The sequence below is a fragment of the Lepidothrix coronata genome, unplaced genomic scaffold (assembly GCF_001604755.1).
Source record: "Lepidothrix coronata isolate B3197 unplaced genomic scaffold, Lepidothrix_coronata-1.0 Scaffold353, whole genome shotgun sequence".
In the NCBI taxonomy this organism is placed as follows: domain Eukaryota; kingdom Metazoa; phylum Chordata; class Aves; order Passeriformes; family Pipridae; genus Lepidothrix; species Lepidothrix coronata.
This window is the reverse complement of record NW_016690533.1, coordinates 266,203-273,380: the sequence shown is the minus strand read 5'-3', so window position 1 is coordinate 273,380 and position 7,178 is coordinate 266,203. Positions and strand designations below refer to the sequence as shown.

Genomic DNA, 7,178 nt, shown 5'->3' with positions numbered 1-7,178 from the left:
GTTAATGACCATTCCCAAATCTTTGCTCGCGAAGACTGGCCATTATTATTTACATCTCCACTTAAACACAGTCAATAGAGATATTGGCCAAACCTGAATAAAAATCACTGTGAAGCATATGAAAACTGACTGATTTATCTTCTGCTGTCCTGCCCTTACAGAAGAGGGGTCTGGAGAACTCTTTATATGACGCCAAGCACTGGCATGACATCGAACTGCAGAACCTAGGCTCTGTCATTTCCAAGCTGGAGGCAGAGATGGGAGAAATCAAAGTAGAAACGGAGCAGCAGCAGCGGGACCGTGAAAATCTGCTGACCAGCAAACAACAGCTGGAGAAAGACATTGCTGCATATCACTGCCTTCTGGATGGAGAGCAAAGCAGGTACTTTTCCTTAAAAGCAAGTGTGCCACAGGGATAGAGAACATGTGCTCCCTGGGAAGGGGTTGTGTGGTTGCTGGAAGCAGGAGTACTATAATGGTTCTCTTATTCATAAGACTGAGCAGTAGATGGTGAGGTTTGGAGAAGCTGCAAAAAGGAAAGAATCCCATCAAACAGAGATTCCTAATGTGTTGGAGAAGGATGGTTTCCAGCACTAACATGAAGGGACATAGTTTGGGAACATGCCGTGAGTTTCACTTCTCTGACGATTTAAGATGTGATAGTAAAAAGCTACTACAGCATCTTACAACATTAGTTGCTGCAAAGGAAATGTGTTGGTTGCCTTGGGTACATTATGCCATCCCTCCTCTTCCTTCTACACAGTCCAAATATTAAAGCAGTGGTCCTGAGAAAGCTCCCTTTCTAAGCACATAAGTTCTCCCTAAAGTGCAAGGGTGGAATTTGGATTTGACTGTACCTTTTGTAAAGAAATTTAGTTCAGGCTCTTAACATTTGTCCTCTAGGAATAACCTCTACAGTGTCAAGTACAGTAAACATCTTTACAGTGATTGGGTTGGGTTGCTTAGTTGGGCTTTGCTAAGATCCATAATCACCATTAGTCATGGAACCTCTGAGAATCTGACTTGCTCTTCTTCTCAGGCCAAGGAGAATTTTTAAAATAATCTGATCCTGCTGAAGCTGATGAGATTTCTTATTTGTAGTAGTGACCAATTTTTATTTTTCTCCTTTTTCTACTTCCAGCTGATTATGAAACTCCCAGCCCAGAGAAGACCATTGCCATTAAAGCAAAAGAAGATGTCACTGCCAGTTATGTTCGTGGAAGCTAAAAACCCATCAAAGCAGCCTGCTTTATTCAGTTTGATTCAACAATCAAAGTAGGTTGTAGCTTGAACAACTTTATTAGACCCTTCTCATGTAATTGCTTTGCTTACAGATTTCAATTTACTCATGTTGTTAAAATTATAATAAAAATAAAGAATATCAGGGGTTTGTTTGGCTTTTTCTTTCTTTCCCGTATTTTTCATGATAGCTGAAGGGGGTTAGATTAAGAACATCAGCTCTCCACTTCCTAGCAACTAAACTCTTCCTTTTTGTAGTACAAATGTGTTAAGACTGAACTACCCCTCCACTGTGCACACAGCACCCACATGGAAATGGCGAGCGCTCTGTTGCATCACAAGACCATCAGCTCAGCAGTGTGAAATCTAATTCAAACAACACCGAAGCAGTCAAGTGCAATTAACTCAATGCAATTAATTTTGCAATACGTAAACCAGCAGTCATTAATGCAAACATGCCAGCAGTACTTTATAAACACATTTTTAACTCTAGACTAAACTTCTGGAAAAGCTGAAGGCGCAGGACAGCAACAGCAGTTCTGTCTGCAATCCCGGTTGCATCCTTTTACTAAATACTGAGAGTCTTAAGCCAGGGTGTCAGTTTGTGCAAATGGGATACTTTTTGATATATTGATATATTTTGATATTTGTTTTTGTATGCTTGGTTCTTTCTTGTTATCAACATCTCTCCAAGGCAGGTTGGCCAAACTTCTTCTGAACAGGCACCCACATAGCATCAACATGATGGGTGACCCTAGGTAGTTTCCCTTATTTTTAAGGTATCACGATGAGAAATATTTGCCATCTTTCACTTCTGACTTTCTTTTATATTTTAAACATTGATAACCTCATTGTATTGCACGTGCCGTACACATAAAATGCCAAGATGGATCCTTCATTTTCAGAGAAACATAATGAACCTTTGCCTCTATCACACAAAATTTTAGAAGATGGCTGGCTTCCCTTCACAAGTCTCCACATAGGAATGAAGTTAACCATGCATGAGTTCGTTGGATTAAGACTTTACAGTGGGTGACAACACAATTCAGACTGACAACACAAAGCAGACTGAAAGACTACTGAGAAATGGCACACAGCATATGATAAAATCAAACACCCTCGAAACCCACTAAACTCAATCCACCAGTAAATTACAGGAATAGGCACACAAGTGTTGTCATGCCTTTCCTTGCACATTCCCCCCCACATGAAAAATCCTTTCTGATACAGTTACTTGACAAACAATCCCTCATTCAATCTTTGCAAAAAGTCCATCTGGCATGTACTACCTGCAAGATTTTGATCAAAAAATTACTGGATTAAAAGATTACCCAGCAATGACCAAAAAAAAGAAAGGCAGATGATGGCAGATTTCCTCTTTTTTTTTTTTTTTCACAGAATGTAGGCTCCTCAGAGCAGCAATATTACTTTCTCACACATCAGTGCAGACAACTTACTAAACTGGGACTCCATCAGGAATACTGATGATGAGAGAAAATATAAACACACAGTGGTACAAGAAATGAGATAGCACAGACGCTCGGGTTGTGGCTAACTGGATGGTGTCTAGGAATGGTCACTTTTTGGCATTAACAAAACATAAGCTCCCCCTCATTCTTGACACAGAAGAGAGAGCAATATCCCTGTGATTTGAAAATGAAGAGGGACTTTACAAAGCATAAAAACATACAATCTGGATTCAGATCTCTTTGCTATCTTCTAGTGATGCTTCAGGCATGAAAAGCAACTGCTGGCTATCGCACTGTGAAACTGTTCTTTATAAATACCATTGATGGAGAGAAACCTGATGAAATTCTGAGTCTACAACTATACTGTCATGTGAAACAAAGATATTTTTTTTAGATTTCTTATATGCCATGATCCAGTTTATTTCATAAACATTACATTAGATTCATACTGAGATGTTTATTCATTGGAATGGAAATAGTTTCTTGCAAAATCATGAAGGTATTTCAGCATGGGGAAGTGTCTGGAAAAGGAGGAAGCATCTAACCATAAATAATGAATTTCCAGCAGCTTTTCTCTCTATCCTTAGCAAAGACTAAAAGCCACAGAAAAGATTATTTTTGTGAATAGTCCATCAGAAGTCAAATGTAGCACGTCTGGCCCTTCTAAATCAAAGTGTTTCCATATGACAAGCTAAAGCTCTTGTGAAGAAATCTCTCTGTACTTTTACACAGACTGCTGCCAGCTGCCTAGGAGCCCCTCCAGCATGCCTTGCCAGCCTGAATGTTGTCTAAGCATTAACAGTCTTCACCATGTGAGACAGGAGATTGAGAACATGAGAGACTAAAGGCTTTCACAACTATTTGTACACACTGAGATTCATAAACTGATTTAGCTTTATATTTATCCCCTAGTCTAGCAGTTGCTCTATTAGATACATGTGAACATGTTTCCAGCTGGTTTTCCTTAGAAAACCAGGATGAGAAAACAGATTTTATGATGTCCTGCTGCAGTATCTCTGACACCCATATTCCTATGAAGGGATTTGTGGCATTTGCTGTTATGAGCGTACAGATAATACAATCTAACAGCCAGCTGCTGCACAAAAGGACATCTCTACTCCCCCTTGCATGCTATGTATTCCCATTGCACCATCTTCTGTTAGCACCAACACTTGGCTGATGTCTCAGGAGACAGTTCAAGAATCAAAATCAGCAGAAAATTAGCCCTGCAAAATGCTGGGAACCTTTCCTTCCACTCAGTCCCCTGAATCAGGCCACTGCAGGGGCAGACCTGCACCAGTAGCAGAGAGGGGAGGAGAACAGGAACTAGTCCAGGCTGTAAAGCACAGCCATCCCCCTTGGTGACAGCTAGTCACTAGGTCAGATGAGCTGTACTATCAAACCATTCGTGTACTTTATCCTCCTCCTCAGCCAGGCACAGCTTCTTCTGCACTACAGCTTGAACAGATGCTGCTGCATCCTTGGGAGAAGCAGAGGGTGCCAGCCCTATGCTAGTCCCTGCCTCACTGAAGATTTCACACTGAGCAGAAACATAGCACACCAGGTAAGAACTAGTACTCTAGCCTACCATTCTACTGTTTGCATTTCAGTATAAGGATTATTATACTGATTCTATTGTTAAAAGATTATTTTTAAGGTCACTTTCAAGCTAGCATTGTCTAAAATTTAACATTTTAACAAAACACCATGCACTGCTGCCACCACTATCTGCTTTCAGATAGCAATTACTGGTGAAGAAATGGGCATGATAACACTTCTCCCTTCTGGCTGTAGAGGTCTGAAACTACAGAGAGAGAGCCTCAGAGCTTAGAAGAAGGTTAAGCTCCTAAAGAGAACTGGGCCCATGCTGTGACGATAACTACACCAGAACCCTTCTGCAAACTGCTTTGCACCTAATGGTACCTTTTCCAATTTCCTCAAGCAGGCATCTGCCTGAAAGTTACAAAATGAATTGTTCTTCTGCTTGTGCTCTGCAAATGTCAAAGCAGTTTGCAGTGCTACCACCTTCATGTCACAGAATGATAATTAGGTACAAAGAAGTAAGGGTAAGATGAAACACTGGGGGACTGGAAATGGAAGTCTGCTCTTAACTCCTGCATCACCCACAACTCACTTCGACTTTCCTCCCTTTCAGTTTCTCCACAAGAACAGTGGCTGCTGCATCACTTCCCCTACATGCAGTAGTGCTTCACGCCTCAGGCTTTATAATATGCACCAAGATGCACAGGGAACAGCATCATGGCAAGGCTCACCATAGCTACAGGACAGAGAAAAGAGGCAGGCAAGCACCACTGTGTGCCGTGACAGGCACACTGCAGTGTGCACTGCTAATGTGGGGGAGGAAAGAGACAAAGTCCTCAGTGCTCCAGGTAAATCCATACCTGAGCAGAGGCATCAGAGCGCTGTGTCTTGCCAAAGGTGGGTCACACAGGTCAGTGATACACAGTGCAGCAGAAAGCTGTGTGTTGAGCTCATGCTCCCATCACAGCAGTGCGGCATTCTGGACATATTCCTTCCATTATAAACATTACTTCTGCCAGCCAGGCCTGCGAGCCATTCTTCAGCGAAATGTCCTCTGTGCAAGTATTGAGAAATGCTGAATTCGAGAAAGGAAAACACAAATAGTGACCTTTTTTCTGCCTCTAACTTTTTACACAGCGACAATCTTAACTGTAAAAGCCAACATAAGGCATTCGCAGTGAACTACAAATGCCATGCATCAGCACATTTTCACAATTTTACATAAAAATAAAACTAGAGGTGGGAGGCAAATCCAAGCATAACCACATAACTAATGCTTCCTTTAAAGCGCCAACTGAGACATGTCTTTAAATCTGAATCTAAGCCTTCTGAGGCCTAAAATGTTGCTGTTATTTTCCATGGTTTCCGCTGAGTCTGTTCCAGTTTAACAGCTGAAATGTTTCTCAGTACTCTGCTCCTGACAGGTATTAAGTTTCTAATCCAGAGCTGGGCATTCCAGCCTTGCAGCACTGTGTTTGCAAGAGACAAGTGACGGAGATGCCAAAAGCAGCAAAAAGGCATCAGGTTCACTTTCATCAGCCTGATAACGGGGTTATCCATAATAATGCAACTAAAATATTTTACCAGCTGCAGAAGTTCAGAATCAGGCACAGCACTATACTTAGTGGCCATTATTAGCCACAAAAGCTGAGGAACACAAACTATCTGCTTAGTTGCATGGTATTATCACTGCTGAGCCTGCAAGTCACAGCACAGTGCAGCGTGGAGGTACATTGGCTTCCTGGGCAGTAATGGAGCACAAACAAGGAAATGCAGCGCTTCAACAAAAGGAATGTCAAACACTCTTCCACACCCAACTGTCCCCTGTCACACCTTCCACGAAACCTCCTATCAGCTGAAGGGAAGAGTAAGAGGGGAGCACCAAGGAGGCACAGAAAATGAGCCTTAGCTACCAAATATGCTCCCTACTTCAGTAATTATTTCTGTCACAAGTAGAAAGTGTCGTTGATCACGCGGCATTCTTGGTGTTACCAGACGAACTGTTACACTTGCAGCTTTTAGTTCTCAAGGCCTGCTCTGTGCAGGCTCAAACCCTAGAAGAACACAGGTAGTAGAGAAATACAGGGAAGACATAGGATGGCATATAAAAATATGACTGTAACACATCTCCCAAAGGCAAAACACTTGGCTACAGTGACTCAGTTATTGGCAGCTACTTGATGCTTCATGAAGACATTGCGTATTTAACCTCTTTCTGCAGTATGACAATGGCACCTCCCCTGTTTTTCTCAAACAATCTGAGAAACATGGATGAAAACCACTAAATAACAGTACTTTCATGGACAGAAACTGAGACTGTCACTCTCCAAAGTTTGGAAAAACTTTTCATTTCTATGTTAATATATACACATATATGTAATGATTTCAAAGAAAATATCACAAAGCACAAAATTGTATCAAATAACTCAAGAGTACAAACATGCTTATTTTTATGTAATTGTAATACAAACCAATACATATTTGATAGGTAATTCTCATTTGGGCTTACTCTTTACCAGTAGGAACTTCTATCTCCTTTTAATGGCTGACCAGCAAAGTAAGTAATCAGAAACAGTGTCTCATGTAATTATTTATGTCTCATGACAGTCTGAGGCTGTTTTTCCAAATGTCCTGCCTCAAACCTTCTGACAACGCGTTTTGAAGCTACAGTGAACTTTTTAAATACCCATGTTTTTTTCCAGAGTTAGAGGTCACTACGGTACCCAAAGGGAGAGGTGACAATCTGCAGACATCCACTGTGAAGTCAGTTTTCCAGTAGATATTCCCTAGGCTTCCTTTTCCCTAGGAAAGCAGTTAGGAAGCTGACGCCAAGACATCCGGACATCCTAGACAGAGTGGTGTTTCAAGGCTTACTCACTTAACCACACCATCTCCAAGATGAAAGCTAAATTACTTCCTTGCATCCTT

The 7,178-nt window shown here is 41.4% G+C and overlaps 1 long non-coding RNA gene across 1 annotated transcript; it reads left to right on the top strand.

Moving 5' to 3' along the window:
• The first annotated feature begins 135 nt into the window (after positions 1-135).
• LOC108509330 lies at positions 136-1,384 on the top strand. The gene is made up of 2 exons (XR_001878608.1): positions 136-382; positions 1,142-1,384. It is a non-coding gene; the product is annotated as an uncharacterized LOC108509330 (long non-coding RNA).
• The last annotated feature ends 5,794 nt before the right edge of the window (positions 1,385-7,178 follow it).